This window comes from Topomyia yanbarensis, chromosome 2 (genome assembly GCF_030247195.1).
Source record: "Topomyia yanbarensis strain Yona2022 chromosome 2, ASM3024719v1, whole genome shotgun sequence".
Taxonomy (NCBI): Eukaryota; Metazoa; Arthropoda; class Insecta; order Diptera; family Culicidae; genus Topomyia; species Topomyia yanbarensis.
Window position 1 is genome coordinate 316,176,023 of NC_080671.1, and position 15,901 is coordinate 316,191,923.

The following is a 15,901-nucleotide window of genomic DNA, read 5'->3' on the forward strand; positions in this document are numbered from 1 at the left end:
AACTCCTGAAATCATGAACATTGCTTATCCCATTCATGCCCATGTTGTTAAACCTTTTTAATCAGCTTTTGATTAAAGTAAAATTTGCTCACAAAAACAAGTAAGGCTAATAAATGTAACTATTGCCTTTTATTTGAGTATTAATAGTTTCTAGGAACAGCTCTAGAACTGAAGTTATTGCAATTAGTCTGATTGGATTCCGATGAAGCAGTGTGCTGCCAGGAACAATTTAGTTTTTAAGCCTTATTATATGTCAAAGAGTAAAGTTATTTCTTACAGTTTTGAACAATATACCTACGAATAAAAAATTATCGTATTAATCCTCCAAGCAGTGTAATGGAAAGCAAAAATAAAAAAAATCCACTTCAATTTTGATTTCTTCAAATCGAACGATGTTATTGGGGATGCCGGGTGTCAGTTAGAAGGTTTCGTACTTAAAGGTTTTGATCTTATGAATGTAACACCACTAATTAAAACATTTTTTGCTTCCTAACATTTCTCAATTTGTAGTTCAGTTCTTCCGCCAGCTCATCTTCTAAATTACTAAACCTATTTTAGATAAACATAGCAGGAAATTGTTCCAGATTTTCTTTTTATTTTATTTATTTTATCTGACCTAGTTGGTCTTAATGAATATGGGGATGGGGAAAAGCCAATTTGAGTGAAACAATTACTCTTCTCAAATTGGCATAAAAACCAATTTCAATTGAATACACAATACAGAAACAACAGTAACAACTTAAGAAAAAAAATAAAAGAAAAAAATGTAACAAAACAGGCTAATACAAAAAAGTAAACAAAAGTGAAAAATATAAAAGAAAAGCAGCAAATAAAACTACAGATTAAAATGTCGTCGGTAAATATTTGTCCAGTTAGAAAATCCTTAGCAACCGGTTCTGGAAAGTAGTGGATGACACGTTGAAATCGAAATCCGCAAACACATCGTTGAATATGGCAGACATGAAACGAATTGGATCATGACCACCATATAGGGAGTTCCTATGTTCCAACAGCAAAAAGCTTCGTTGACGGAGCATACGCTCCGGTGCGTAGATGTGGAGTTGACCCAATAATTCCGGCGTATCTAACTCACCTAGAAGAATCTTAGCGACGAAAACAGCTTGGGTTACTCTCCTTCTCGTTTCAAGCGTGTGTAGACCTAATAATCTACAGCTGTCTTCGTATGGCGGAAGATTAATAGGGTTCTGCCACGGAAGGCGTCTTAATTCATAACGAACGAATTTTCTTTGAATGACTTCAATTCTTGCTATCCATGTTGCTTGATGCGGACACCATATTATGGAGTTAGATTCCAATATCGACCGTACCAATGCGCAGTACAGTGAGCGAAGACAAACAGGGTCGTTAAATTCATTCGAATTTTTAAACATAAACATCTGGCGGTTTGTTTTGTTAATGTTATAGTCGAAGTGAGGTCAGAAAGTGAGTGTAGAATCCAAAGTGAGTCCAAGATCACACACTTGTCGTGCACGCTCAAGATGCTGATCTCCAATACAGTAGTCGTATGAAATTGGCTTGTGCTTGCGATGATACGATATTACACTGCACTTGTGAATACTAATTGTAAGCGAGTTTAACGTGTATAATTTAACGTCATCAGCGTAGAATATACGACAACCCGGTGGTAATACATTAGCTAGATCATTGATAAATAGTGTGAATAAGAGCGGGTCAAGTTACTTCCTTGGGGAACACCCGAGTTGTTCGTAAAAGGGGCAGAGAACACACATCTAATTTTTACTACAAGTGTTCGATCTCTGAGATATGATTCGTGCCAACGGATCAGATCAAGATACACACCAAATAACTTCAGCCGTTCCAAAAGTATTGCGTAATCAACTCTGTCAAATGCTGATTTCAAATCGGTATATACAGTGTCAATCTGAGCACCAGCGTCCATATTACGTAAGCAGAATGACACGAATTGAGCGAGATTCGTGGAGGTTGATCTTTTTGGGATGAATCCGTGTAGATCAGAAAAAAGGTAGCTTTGGCAGGATGCAGAGAGCACATCGTTCATTATGATCTCAAAAACTTTGGAGCAGGCACACAACGATGTAATTCCTCTGTAATTTTCAACATTTCGCCGATCTCCTTTTTTGAATCTTTTCCAGCTGGAAGGATAACGGCACTGCCTGAAGGAACTGTTGAATAGAGTTGTCAACGGTATAATTAGTATATCAGCGCATTTCTTGAGAACACACGAAGTTATGCCATCAAGATCAGGAGTGACTGAATATTTTAGCTTGTTGATTGCAGCTATAACCTGCCGATCTGTAACAGTGAAACATCTCAAAGGACAAATATTTAATGGAGTGTCTCTACAAGCGTGCGCAATTTGGCCAGCAGATGAAATTGTTTCATTGCCCGAGCAGAAGAAAATAACTGCGGAATACTAAATTTAGGTATCAATACCAACGACTGTTTACCACAATATGGAATTAATGAGCTCTACATAAGAGGTAAAATACCAAAACAAAATAACACAGATATGTTCTACAAATAACTATTTGATAATAAAACGAGTTATTATAATACCTGAATAATAATAAAACATTTTTCAACCTTCCAGTAACAAAATTCACACTATGGAGGTATTCAATAAGGTATTGATTTGGTATTTGAAAAAATCACTGGAATACATAAATAATACTAAAATAAAGTATTATACCTCATTGAGGTATTAGGCAGGTATTGAAAAATGTTTCTTCAATACCTGCTTAATACCTCAATGAGGTATAATAATCAATTAATACCAAGTTTTGGTATGAATACTAAAAAAATAGTATGCTCGGGTTATTGCTCAGTTATTTTCTCCTGGTCGGGTGAGTGCGCTTTTAAAGTGAGTAGCGAATAGGTCACACTTCTCCGAAGCCAGATTGGCAATCTGCTCCTTCAAAAACATATCAGTAGGTAAGCCGTTCTCCTTCCGCTTGGAGTTCACGAATTTCCAAAACTGTCGGGGATTACTGCGCAGGTTTGCTTGTATTCGAATGGAGTAGCGCTTGCACAAGAGAAGGTTATAAGATCGACAATTATTACTCGCTTGCGCAAAATTATATTTGGCGAAACGACCGCGTGTACGACAATACAATCGAAGTGCCTTAGATCTGAATCATTTAATATATCAATTTGAAGACGATATCTTCTTTTGAGCCTTTTGATGCTTCTATCGGTATCTAGGAAATAACCTCGTGGATGGTTAAAAAATAGCATACTTATCTAAATCAAAAAATAATAATGATCAATGAAAAAATTCAAATTTTAAACAAAATTCCTAATACCATTAGTCAGATGTTTATGAGTAATCTACTTGAAAATCAGGATAAACTTTCTGAAATAGACTATGTACGGAAAAAGCATTGATATACAGTATTCAAATTCACAACAGAGACGCCCTGAAAAAATGACGATTTACCAACGTTTAGAAAGCAACTTGTGTGCGTGACTATTCATACAGTAAGATTCATGTTAGTTATATTTCACATTCTACAATAAACAGAACGTGCATGCGATTGTAAATATAATAGTCATAATGGATAGCATAGATTAATGAACAAAATGTCTTAATTTTTAATTTTCTTGATTAAAAAAATATCCACATCACAATAGAGCTGAAGAAACTTACGGAGACACACCAAATAAATTATTGTATAGCTTCATACACAATCTAATCTAATCAAATTGAGATGTTTAGTACAGCTTCAGAGAAGGCTTTGTTGCTTATTTTGCCTATATTTTGGCAAAAACACGCTATTTCAAAACTGCTTAAATTATGTGATTTCGTCAAACTTGTTATGAAAATCACGATTTTATACTAGATATTGACTTTGCATACTTAGTTTATGGGCGATATGAAAAATTGTGGAATAATGTAAATCAATATTCAAAAATCCGTTAAAAATTCACTATTTTCAAATACTCACATCCAAAAATTATTAATCGAAAAACACATTTTTCTGATGTCATTCATTAGAATGTGGGCTGAAAAAGTATTTTGCCGAAAAAAATTGGCAAGAACTCAAAAAATCATTTTTTGCTATTTTGGCCACGATTTGGTAGTAGTGTTACGCCTCTGTGCGAAGGAAAATGAATTTTTCATATATTTTGTTATGTTGCAATATTATTGAAAGCTAAAAATTGAGCAGCTTCTAGCACTGCGAGGGAAGCACCTATGAAAAAAGGTTTTTCGTGTTTCTTGACCCCACCGTTTTCAAGGAAAAATAGATTTGAAACCCTGCATGCACTAGAAAAAAGTTGGGCATGAAAGGGTTAATTCTCGGTTCTTTTTACCTATATGGTTAGTACAGACTTGTGTATCACCAAATTTCGAAAAATAATCATAAAAGAAAACTAAATATATTCCGGACATAACCACAGTAACCCTATCAAACATTTAAGTGTAATGTCATATATTTTTGATGTAAACTAGTTTTGTGCTAACACACATAGATTCATGAATGCGAGGTTTATTGTTCCTGATTTCGGGAACTCGGTCACGATTTAATGAAAATCAGTTTCGGTGGTTAAATCTGGTTTGGAATGATTTTCAATTTAGAACCAATTTTAAATAGAAACTATTGTAAAATTTCTCAAGAAGTTAAAAATTTTCGGGGGGTCCAGACTTCCAGGACCCTCCCCCTGGATCCGCCACTGAAGACAATGTTGATGTTTGGAAAGATTTAGTGATCAATCCTTTTTATATTAATTTATTCATACCCATTCTATTATTTCCATGAGACACAGGTTTGTTAAGGGGTTTCATACCTTATTGTGCGAAAGTTTGAATTTACGTAAAGGTATAAAGCAATGATTTCATTAGGGTAAGGTGGGGCAGATCCGACCGTGTGGGTAAACCCTACCACCCCCTGTTATCGAAAATCGGAAGCACTACGTAAACTGATATCAGGGTTGTCGTGTAGAGCATCGAAAATAATCATAATGGTGGCATGGTAGCATTTTATTAGTTAGATGCTCAACGGACAACAAATGTGTTTTTACAATTTTGGATGTGATTTTTGTGCAAGATCAATCATACCCAGAACTCATCAATCGTGACGTCGTCAAAAATACGGTGCCAGCCGTAGTAGAGTTTGGAGGATCCGTCTGTGATCAGGTTTCCATTCATTCAGTGCCTCTAAAAAATCAAGCAGAACGATGAAGTAGACTTTATTTATTTATTTGATACTTGATATTTTTTACGAAGGATGAAGTATACAAATAATTCATTGTTTGGAATTTTAAGATTTAGCCTATTTAACCAGTAATGACCAAGTAGATGTCTCGTGGACCACAAATCCTACACAGAAAAAATGAATATAAATGTAAAATGAAGTTCCCCACAAATACACACGACTTGTCGTGCTTTCTTCAACGAATTTTATTACAATTTTACACGTGGATCGAAAATTACAGTTTCTTTAAACGGAAAACCAATGCACTTCAATGTATTTTTACTCAAATACTGCTGTAAAATGAATGACATGTAATATTACACGAATGAAAGTGTAAAATTGTATGCTGTTTGATACTCCAATTGATTTTAACGTAATTTTCAATCAAATTTTTGATTCAATCGTTGTATGTTTACATTCGTATTGATTTACATGTCGTTTAAATTTCATTATTTTTTGGTGAGTATATTAAGATGGATTTTATTCAGGTTTTCGGCCGAGTTTTATTTAGCCACATCACAGAGTGATTTACACAACAAATTCTAGTTTGTTTTCATTAATTATTGCCGAACCCGGCAACTAATGATCTGGCAAAGAATTTGCAGCTGCAGGCTTAGAACATAGCTTTTCATGACCAACAAAATGATGAACTCAAAGCTGTATAAGTAGGAGAGTCTGCTACAGCGATATCGTGACAAAGAGCTGGTTTTCGTTAAAGAATCTTAGGAACACGACTCAGGATGTTGCACAGGTTTATCAATCCAGTGAACGGCAGATTGTTCTATGACAAAACAACAAAATGCTTTCATTTCGACTAAATAACATTTTTTACGACAAAACTATCCCGCGAAACATCTGGTTTTATATGTTCGGATTCTAAGCGGACCAGATTTAATGAAATGGAATGTCTCAGGAAAAAATAATTTGTGCTCAATATAGTTTAAAAATAATTTAAACAACATACACATGTACAAACATATACAGGTTTACGTGAATTTCTTTGGAAGCTTGCCGTTGAAACACTACTCATTAACTTTCTAATGAAAAATTTAGCTTTTTCTAAATTCGACAATTAAAAGATTAAGCTCAGCTCCGTAAGAATATTTAAATAATAATAATATTGTTGCCCCAAATCCTTGAAACAAGACGTTGTCAACACCCAGTGTAGAACACAAGAAGTAGAACATTTTTGTCTCTGGTTGTAACCCCTAAACCGGTATTAGCGGAGCCTGCAGTCAAGAAAGAACTTCAAGTGGGTTGCAACGAAACCAGCGAGTGTAATGCGAAAACGCTACAGCTAAATAAATAATATAAATCATTCGATTCATACCTTGTTATGACCTTATTGTTATACATTTCTTATAAACACACGTTTTCATATTCCGTCGATTCCGTCCAGCAGCGGTAATATGCAAAATTCTTCTCTCTCTGCAGAAAAAAAACGTCAGCGTGGCACAGACCGAGCGTTGGCTCTCCGGCACTTCTTCAGCTCCTAGCCACGGGCCGCGAAAGTGGCGATCGTCGGTACAGGAGGTTCGCGGGACCCACCGCACCGAGCTTGAATGATGCTGAATGGCTACAATAGCTGTTTGGCAACACTAGCACACTGACGCGTCAACTTTTTTCTTGTTTTCCATTCGATTGGCACAGGTTCACTTCTGTATGGGTAGTTGTATGTGCGATGACTTACGTACTACGGATCACAATGAACTTTATTTTATTTTTTAAAACTATCGAAATTAGTATATTTCTATACTCTCCGATGGGTGTTATTTGCACTCACAAACACTTTCTAGCCATTCACGCATTATGCTCCTGGTTGGGCGTTTAACATAACTACAGCATTTTTGCTTTCCAGCAGATGTCAACATCATTGTACTCTGCTTTTAAATTTACGGAACACCACCTTTCGGAACACTTTTTTATTCCTCGTTGAAACGTTACGCAGAATTGTGCGTCAAACAGCTGCAAATTTCTGTTATTCCCGAACAAGTGAAATTTCATCCCATTTTAGTATCCATTATCGAGTTTAAGTGGACCTTCCCTTGTAGTGGTTAGGACAAGACCAGTTTTTTGTGACAAATAGTCCACGTCTATTTAAAATGCATTTGTTTAGAAAGAACTTGACTCATGAAAAAGTACACGTCATAGATGGTGTAAAGTCGATATGGAAAAATGGGAGTGTAACACATGAGTAGAAAAAAAACAAAAACATAAAATTCGTACAGAAAATTTCAGTACAATGGCCTGAGGAATGACATGTCCTCACTTACACTCGAGCACTTTTTTTTCTATGCGCTGCGGCCATAGTACTTGAAATGATTCTTATTAATCTTTCACTTTATATTATTTCGAACTGGTACCACTCTGGAATATCGGACTATTTCACTCTTGATCGATCGCTGGACATCGTGTGTACGAAAGAGAAGGTGTATACGAAAACAGTAACAAGAATAACACTTTTAGCACCAACACAAGAAGCAAGAGTCCACCAACATCAACAACGGCCGGGGACCGCTGCACGGAAAGCTGGTGCCCGAAGCACCACACGTCAATAAGCGCGAAACCGTACCTGCTAAAGTTGCGTAGAGTCCACGGCGACGATTCGTAAAACCGCGATCGCGCAGACCAACTTCTTGCGCCAAACTGAATAAGCGAGCGATCTGGAGGAAAACTTTGAGCCTTGCTGGATCGATTGCTTGAATTTGTGGCGAGCTTTTAGGGGTCCATGCTCCCGCTTGCTCTCCTTCTCGTTTATGCTTTATGCTGGGCTCACGAATGAAATTCTCTCGCAGATACCTGCCGGTGTGTGCTTTACTGGCATTACTGATAGCTTTTCTACTAACAGTGTTCCGATCGGGAAAAGATACATAATATACATATCAACCAAGGCTTAAGCGGTTTTCGTAAAAAAATTATTTTATTTAGTCGGCTGCACAGTGAAATTTCAAGATAAGTATCCGCTAATCCACATCATTGCTTTTCATAATAGCAATCGCGGAACTTTTTTGTCTTGAAATTTTAGTACATTGATAGAGGTTGAACTCGTTTTTCCGTGATTCGATTATCAGTGTATTTCGAAAAAAATAAAATTAAATCAACTAGAATATATGATTATAGTGCCAATTCGATCATTGCAGTCAATAGAACTTTCTTCGGGGAATGACATGCTTCTCAGAATTCTGTTTGGATACACCCAGGTTTTTACGCGTTTTTTTGCGGTTTTTACGATGTTTTTCCAATTAACGCGGTTTTTGGTCCTTTTGAATGAAAAAGACTTAGACTTTTTTTCTGAAAAAAAATTTCTAAGTCCTTTTAAATGCAAAGAACTTAGAAGAATTTTGGCAGTTTTTATTTTGCGCGGATTTAGCAATTAACACGGTTTTTGCAAAAAAATATTCGAATTCCTTTTGAATGCAAAAGATTTTCGGAAAGTTGGAAGAGACGGGTCTGGAAGATTCCTTATGGCCCGCACCCCAACAATGGTCTTGAAGAGTAGGTTCCAGAAATTGATTTTTGACGCCATTTTGAAATCAAAGATGGCGACTTACGGTTTAGCGAAATTCGCTACAACTCAATCAATATGGATATTTTTGGAATGGTCTTGAGGAGTAAATGCCAGAAATTGATCTTTGACGCCATTTTGAAATCAAAGATGGCGACTTCCGGTTTAGCGAAATTCGCTTTAACCCAATTAATATGTGTATTTTCGGAATGGTATTGATAAGTAGGTGCTAGAAATTTATGTTTGACGCCATTTTGAAATCCTAGATTCGGTTTAGCGAAAATTCCCTACAACCCATGCAATATGGGTATTGTCGGAATGGTCTTGAAGAGTAGGTACCAGAAATTTATGTTTGGCGCCATTTTGAAATCCAAGGTGGCGGCTTCCGGTTTAGCGAAATTCTCTATAACCCAATCAATATGGGTACTTTTGGAATGATTTGATTTCAAGAGGGCGACTTCTGGGTTAGCCACATTCACTATAACCTAGTCAATATGAGTGTTTTTGGAATGATTTTAACGAATAAGTTCCAAAAATTGATTTTTGATGCCATTTTTTAATCCAAGATGGTGATTTCCGATTTCGCGAAATTCGCTATATCCCAATCAATATTGTTATTTTTGGAAGTTGAAGTTGTAGTACAAATAGTTTTAATTAAACAGTTGAATTTACTTAATTTGAATAAATTCAAACCCCCAACTCACACCACATACGTCTCTTTCTTCTCTCTCTTCAATACTCACCGCACTTTCCTGGACACATAAAAATATTTTGCATTTTGCTGGTTTATGATTAGATCTTATATTTTAGGGTGATTCAGATGCTTGCCCAGATTTTTCATGCGGGAATTTCGGTAAACCGGAAGTCGCCATCAAGAATTTTAAAATGACGCCAACCGTTTGTCTGCTACTCGTCAAAACCATTCCGAAAATACTCATGTTGATTGAGTTGTAGAGAATCTCGCTAAGCCAGAAGACGCCAAATCAATTTTCATCGAAAACCTTGCGGGGAAGGTGCAGATTTATTTATTTCTGGCACCTACTCATCGAGACCATTCCGAAAATATCCATATTGATTGAGTTATAGCAAATTTCGCTAAACCGGAAGTCGCCATCTTTGATTTCAAAATGGCGTCAAAGATCAATTTCTGGAACCTACTCTTCAAGACCATTCCGAAAATACCCAAATTGATTGGGTTATAGGGAATTTCGCTAAACCGAAAGTCGCCCTCTTTGATTTCAAAATGACGTCAAAAATCAATTTCTGACACCTACTTCTCAAGACCAGGTTAGGTTTTTACGCGGTTTTTTTACGCGGAACGTATCTTCCGCGTAAAAAAAACCTGGGTGTACTTTCCAGGATTCTGATCGAAGTTTTCTTAGCATTCAAATCTATTTCCGAATTTCGATTGAATTCTTATCGGTTTTTCTACGGTTTTTTTCCTTGAATTTTGATGCAGGATTCAAGAGAAAAGCTTCTTAGAGGTCTGGTGGAATCCTTCTCAAGATAGAATTCTGCGAAGATTACGATTTACTCAATATGCCGATAGAATCATGTTCCTATTTTCAATGAAATCCGATGTAAAGGTCTGATGAAGGTATAAATATATGAATATCATGGCCAGCACCGTCTTGCGCATGGGCACACTGAGCCCGGGCCAGGGACCCCCCACGATGAGGATAAGCGCATAATATCAGACTAACTGTCATTACTGTTGGCGCCATGAAACTTCAAAAGAAAAGAGTGACCCAATCAGTTTTAGTTAAACCAGATTAATGTCAAACGAAAAGATAAATTATGAGTTACGGTGACAGACACTCGTCCAACTGAAACATCGTTATTCCTTATCCGGCACGAATCGCGGGGCTCAAAAATGAATCATCCCGATTCTAAATTAGCTGAAAGGGATTCGTCAACACAATATTGATTGATTTCAAAGCCTTCTGTTAGCAAACTGGAATGTTTATTGAAAATCAAAACATGTTTTTTTTTTCGAAGCCGAACGTATCCAGTTTTATCACATCACGTAGTACTGCTCACGTTCAGTATGTTAAGAATAACACTTTATAAGCCCCTAGTTTAAAAAAGAAGATCAATTTTTGTGAATTTCATTCGTTTAAAAACATCTTCATGTTGAACTCGTAACCAAGATACATTTTTAAAAGTTGAGTGCTATTGGCATTTTGTTACTTGATTCTCGTAGATCTGCGGCTCTCAACCATTTTCGTACCACGGACTACATACAAATCACGCTGGGCTGTTACGGACCCTCATAGTTAAACATCGATTTTGTATGCAATCAATAAATTATTTTCAGTCTGTTTAGGGGGAGGGGGAATTAAGGGCTTTGGTTTACAGGAATAAATGTGAGTCGGGTTTCATTCGTGTGATGTCTCGGCTCATCTTTGGGCATGCCGCGTATTGTTTTACCAGATAGCATCTATTGAATTCCCTTCGGGCCCGAGAAAGATCACCCAATGTTCCAGTTCAGGATAACGTGAGAGAAGAGACCAAATGACCCCCAAGATGCGACGCACAATGCCAATAATGACGCTCAGTGCCACGGAACTACAATTAAACAAACTACGCTGTGCACCCAAGAGGGGTAAACTCCTACGTGCAAGTATTGTAATCAGACAGCACATCATGGAAAACCTTGCGCGGAAGATGCAGAGGAAAATGCATCTCAACCGATTGCCAACTCATCTACGGCAAACCAACCCAAAACAGATACTATACCAATGCCTGAATCACAAACGATGGCTAAATTTGTGGCAGCTGTTCAGACCATAATTACAACCACAAAAGAAGCATCCAGCACCGCAAAATCGACTGTAAGCAACATCGGCAAGGAAGGTAAAAAAATGACGACGGATTTACACCGGTCAACAATAAGTGCAAGAAGCAGGGAAGAACATCCGATCGCGGACACCAAGCCAGCTTCGACCTGGACGTAATAAACAAGAGAGAATTAAACAGCCCCGCTGACGCAGCATACCAACAGACAAATTTTTTCGCCCACGCGAAAGAAGGAAGCGCTCACAACAAAAAGTTGCGTGCACGTGATCCATTATTAGAACAATAATATTTATCTGAACTCCTCGCTCATAATAGTCACAAGTGTTGAACTAACATTCCTTCCCATCCAAAAATTGACCTGCCTAGGCGTGGCCATCTCCATTATTGATCATACTATAATCATAGTCTCTTTAGGTTGCACGTTCCCGATCAGAAACACATAACAGAAATATTTCAAAGCTATATCTCGCATTGTTACTTGTTATAAATTTCTGTTATTTTAATTACTAATTACTAAGACCTAATTTATAATACAATATGTTACAAAAATTGTGTTCTGTTATAATATTGTTATTTCATTCTGATCGGGTTGAGTATGATGTACTACTCCCAAGTATCATACAATTGGTTCAATATGCAATTTCAACAATTAAGCTAAGCCTCTTCGTGCTCTTCGTAACCTCACTATGTTGTGGACCTCCCATCACTAAACTGTGTGCAGGGTCAAAATAATCCAATCGATGGATGTTGCCAAAAAATTAACGATATCTGTTGTGTGAATGATTTTAATACTTTCACTACAGGTATTAACAAGTGACGTTTAATGTTAATTTACAAAACGTCTGCTACGATCGATTTTCCTTGCAATTTCGTTGTTGAAACATAAAATTGTGCAACATTTTATCATGTTGTATTTTGTTCTGAAATTGATACACCTGTTACCTCGGGAATAAAAGTTCTACAATAACAGGAGAATAGTTTAACTCTCTTTCTCTTTAAAACTTCATATACGAGTACTGCAGTAGAAAACTTGTTGTCGCCTCTCAATGAGGTATGCTTTTCATCATTGGTCACCACTACCGTTCATCTCGGCTACTTTTTAAGCGTAACTCACACTTGCATAAAAGCTTAAAGTTTATGGACCTTTCCGTACGCAACACAGCATACCTATACCTGAACCTGCTGCTACGACCCTCTATCTCGCCTGCTTCGATTTTTTGTTGTTTTTCCTTCATTCATTTAATTTCTTCTTGTGCAACTTTTTCCTCGAGTATTTGCTTTCTTTCTTTCACCAATACTACCATCTTATACTGATCTTTCTCTACGTTGAAGCCGTTCTAGCGACGAATGATATAAATATTTTGTTTTCCTGTTGAACAGGTCGCCGATTGACTTGCTCGCAGGAAGACACCGAAAGCCATGTCAAACTGTGCAAAATATTGAACTATCCCTTCAAGGAGGATTGCTCCCAGCATGCCAATCTTTCCAATTTCTCCTGGCTGCTGATCGAGCCTTGGTTGACTGCCGGCCAATTCGCATATAGGTATCGGTCTGTTCCTTTTTTCGCCGTCGCTGCATCGGGTGAAACGCATTGCAGCATTCGGCTTCAATCTCGCTCAGCTCTCCGTTTGACGACTGCCGGGGCAGTAATATCGTTATATTTTTTTTCCTTATGGTATTTTACTCCCGTTGGATACATTTGCCTATAAATTATGCTCTGTGTGAGCTGAACGGTGTGTAAAATGTGAGTAACCGTTGTGAGCCTTGTGGTGTTATTCATCCGATGATTTAGCAAGCGCGAGCCATACGGCAGCGGTACTCGTCCGGGCTTGCTGGTTCGGGTTCTAGAGGGATGCAAATGTTGGCAACAAATCAGCTACCATCATGTGAGCAGAGGTGGATGCGGGGTAGCGATGATATGTGCGTGCACATATTTTGATAAACTCAATCAAGATATTTCTTGGATGCTCATATCTGACCAAGTTTTCTATATCACGCCAGTGTGACTTGTTATTTCATTGAGTAATCACGTTTTATGAATTGGGTATTTGTACAAATCATTAGAACACATTACTGATACTAAAATGAGAGCTATCATAATCACAATTATTTTTTTTTTTTATTTTTTAATAACTAAAGAGGCATTCATTCCTTAATAGTACCTAGTCGGCATTCTCCCTTGTTCTGTTTGCTATGAACCGTTGTTCTGGTTTAGATTGCGCATAAGAGTGAAATGTAGATCTAAGAGACGGAGTAAGAAATAACTTTTATAGGGTATAGTGTCTACTTTGGCCCTATTAGGGAATATGTCTCACTATTTCATTAATTACTGCACTTGAAGAGTTTAAAAAAATGAAAACTATTGATAAGTAGAAGTAGTACTATACCATAAAGTTGAAATTTGGCCGTGTATTAACGTGAAACTGCACTTATGAGCAAAAGAAGAGCTGTGCGAAAAAAATCGCTTTTTCAAAGTACTTATCACATTAAGGTTTAGGTGTTTATTTGGCTGTAGTTGTCTCAATTTTCAACTAAACCGCTTACAAATAATTGGGAAATTTTTCAAGATTTATTAATTACATTTGTTGGTCAGGTCGAAAAACCGGTTCTGGATTTACAAGGAAATTCCGTGGGGTCAGTCAGGGGGCAATGTGAGCCATATTCAATACTCATACAACTTATAGCTCGAAGTGTGCCTTAACATAACCTGAGTATGAATAAAAATCATAAATGTCAAATTTCTGAATTAATGTGGAATTCTTAAACATGTCTTGAAAAAGATTATGCTTTACAGTCTTGCTACCAAGTATATCCCGAAAGCATGGCGAGAAATAACTGTTAGATTTATTCCCAAATGGGGGCGCTCAAGCTACGAAGAAGCCAAGAGTTTTAGACCTATCAGCTTAAGTTCTTTTCTTCTGAAAGCTTTTGAACGGCTAATCGATCATCACATCAGGAACGGTGGCATTCTGTCACCTTTTTATGGTACTTGGTAGCCGACGGCTTGTTGAAGAAACTCAATGAGCTTGGATTTCCAACCTACGGGTTTGCTGACGATTACCAAATACTAATTACTGGACTTTGCATCGGAACAATCTTTGACTTAATGCAACAGGCATTAAGAGCTGTCGAACAGTGGTGTCGACAAGTTTAATTATCAGTTAACCCAAGCAAAACTTCAATGGTTCTTTTCACGAAGATGCAAATAACAACCGGGTTTCGTTCTTTGCAGTTCTTAGATTCTGAGCTACTGTGTGCAGATCATGTCAAATACGTTGGAGTTATATTGGATTCCAAACTGAATTGGTCTGCTCACTTTGAGTTCAGAGTCAAGAAAACGTGCATGGCCTTCGGGCAGTGCAGACGAACTTTTGGGAAAACCTAGGATCTCAAACCTAAATACATCTATTAGATTTACACGACAATTGTACATCCAATACTGTTATACGGATTCCTTGTGTGGTGGCAGAGGGGAGAGGTGGTGACAGTCCAGTCAAAGCCAAACCATCTGCAAAGAATGGCGCTCATGGCGTTGACTGGTGCTTTCACCACGACTCCGACTGCTGCTCTTGAGGCACTTCCAAATATCAAACCATTACACATACTTCTCGAACAAGAAGCACTATCATGTGTATACAGACTGCAGGTTACTGGGCTTTGCAACAGTAACCATGTTGATCTTGCTACCAGTCATACACGATTGTGGTCACAAATGGTTACATGGGGTGAAAATATTCTTGCTCCCAGCGATATTACAATCACATGTAGTTTTCCTTACAGGACATTCCATGTGAAGTTTCCCTCCCGAGAGGAGTGGTTGTCTGGCTATATGGAAAGACAACAACAAGTGGTCTGTTACACTGACGGTTCTCTGATGGAGGGACGTGCTGGTGCTGGTGTCTACTGTCGTGAAATGACATTGGAACAATCTCACTCACTAGGTAGATACTGTACTGTATTCCAAACAGAAATCTTTGCGATTATATGCGGGGTACAATCGGCCCTTCAACTGAGTTTGTCCGGCAGAGTTATAAACTTCTGCTCCGATAATCAGGCTGCAATCAAGGCCCTTAGCTCAGACAAATCACGATCTAAGCCAGCGATCGCGTGCCGAACTCAAATCGAAGAACTAAGCATTGTCCACACTATGTAACTTGTCTGGGTGCCCGGACATTCTGGTATTACTGGAAATGAATGGGCCGACGAATTGGCCAGGGCAGGTTCAGCGATTGACTTCGTTGGTCCTGAGCCCGCCCTGCCACTGCCAATTTCGACAAGTTGGATAAGGGAAAAAATACGGTCCTGAGCTTCGTCCGAGCACCGCAATTCTTGGAGAAATCTACAAACGTGTCGCCAAACAAAGGCGTTTCTAGAACAACCGCGCCCAGTGATTTCGAAAAAT

General features: G+C 37.8%; 1 protein-coding gene across 2 annotated transcripts in view; it reads right to left on the minus strand.

Annotated features, from left to right (window-relative positions):
• Positions 1–12,729, minus strand: part of LOC131683669 (F-box/LRR-repeat protein 7) — a 201,230-nt gene extending 188,501 nt beyond the window's left edge. The window contains exons 1-2 of one of the 2 annotated variants that reach the window (XM_058965851.1): positions 12,673–12,729; positions 6,526–7,288 (exon numbers count right to left, since the gene is read on the minus strand). The gene's annotated coding sequence lies outside the window, so the exon portion shown is untranslated. Of the gene's footprint in view, positions 1–6,525; positions 7,826–12,672 lie in introns of those variants that run through there. The other variant, XM_058965850.1, reaches the window with a different exon arrangement.
• Between the last annotated feature and the right edge of the window lie 3,172 nt (positions 12,730–15,901).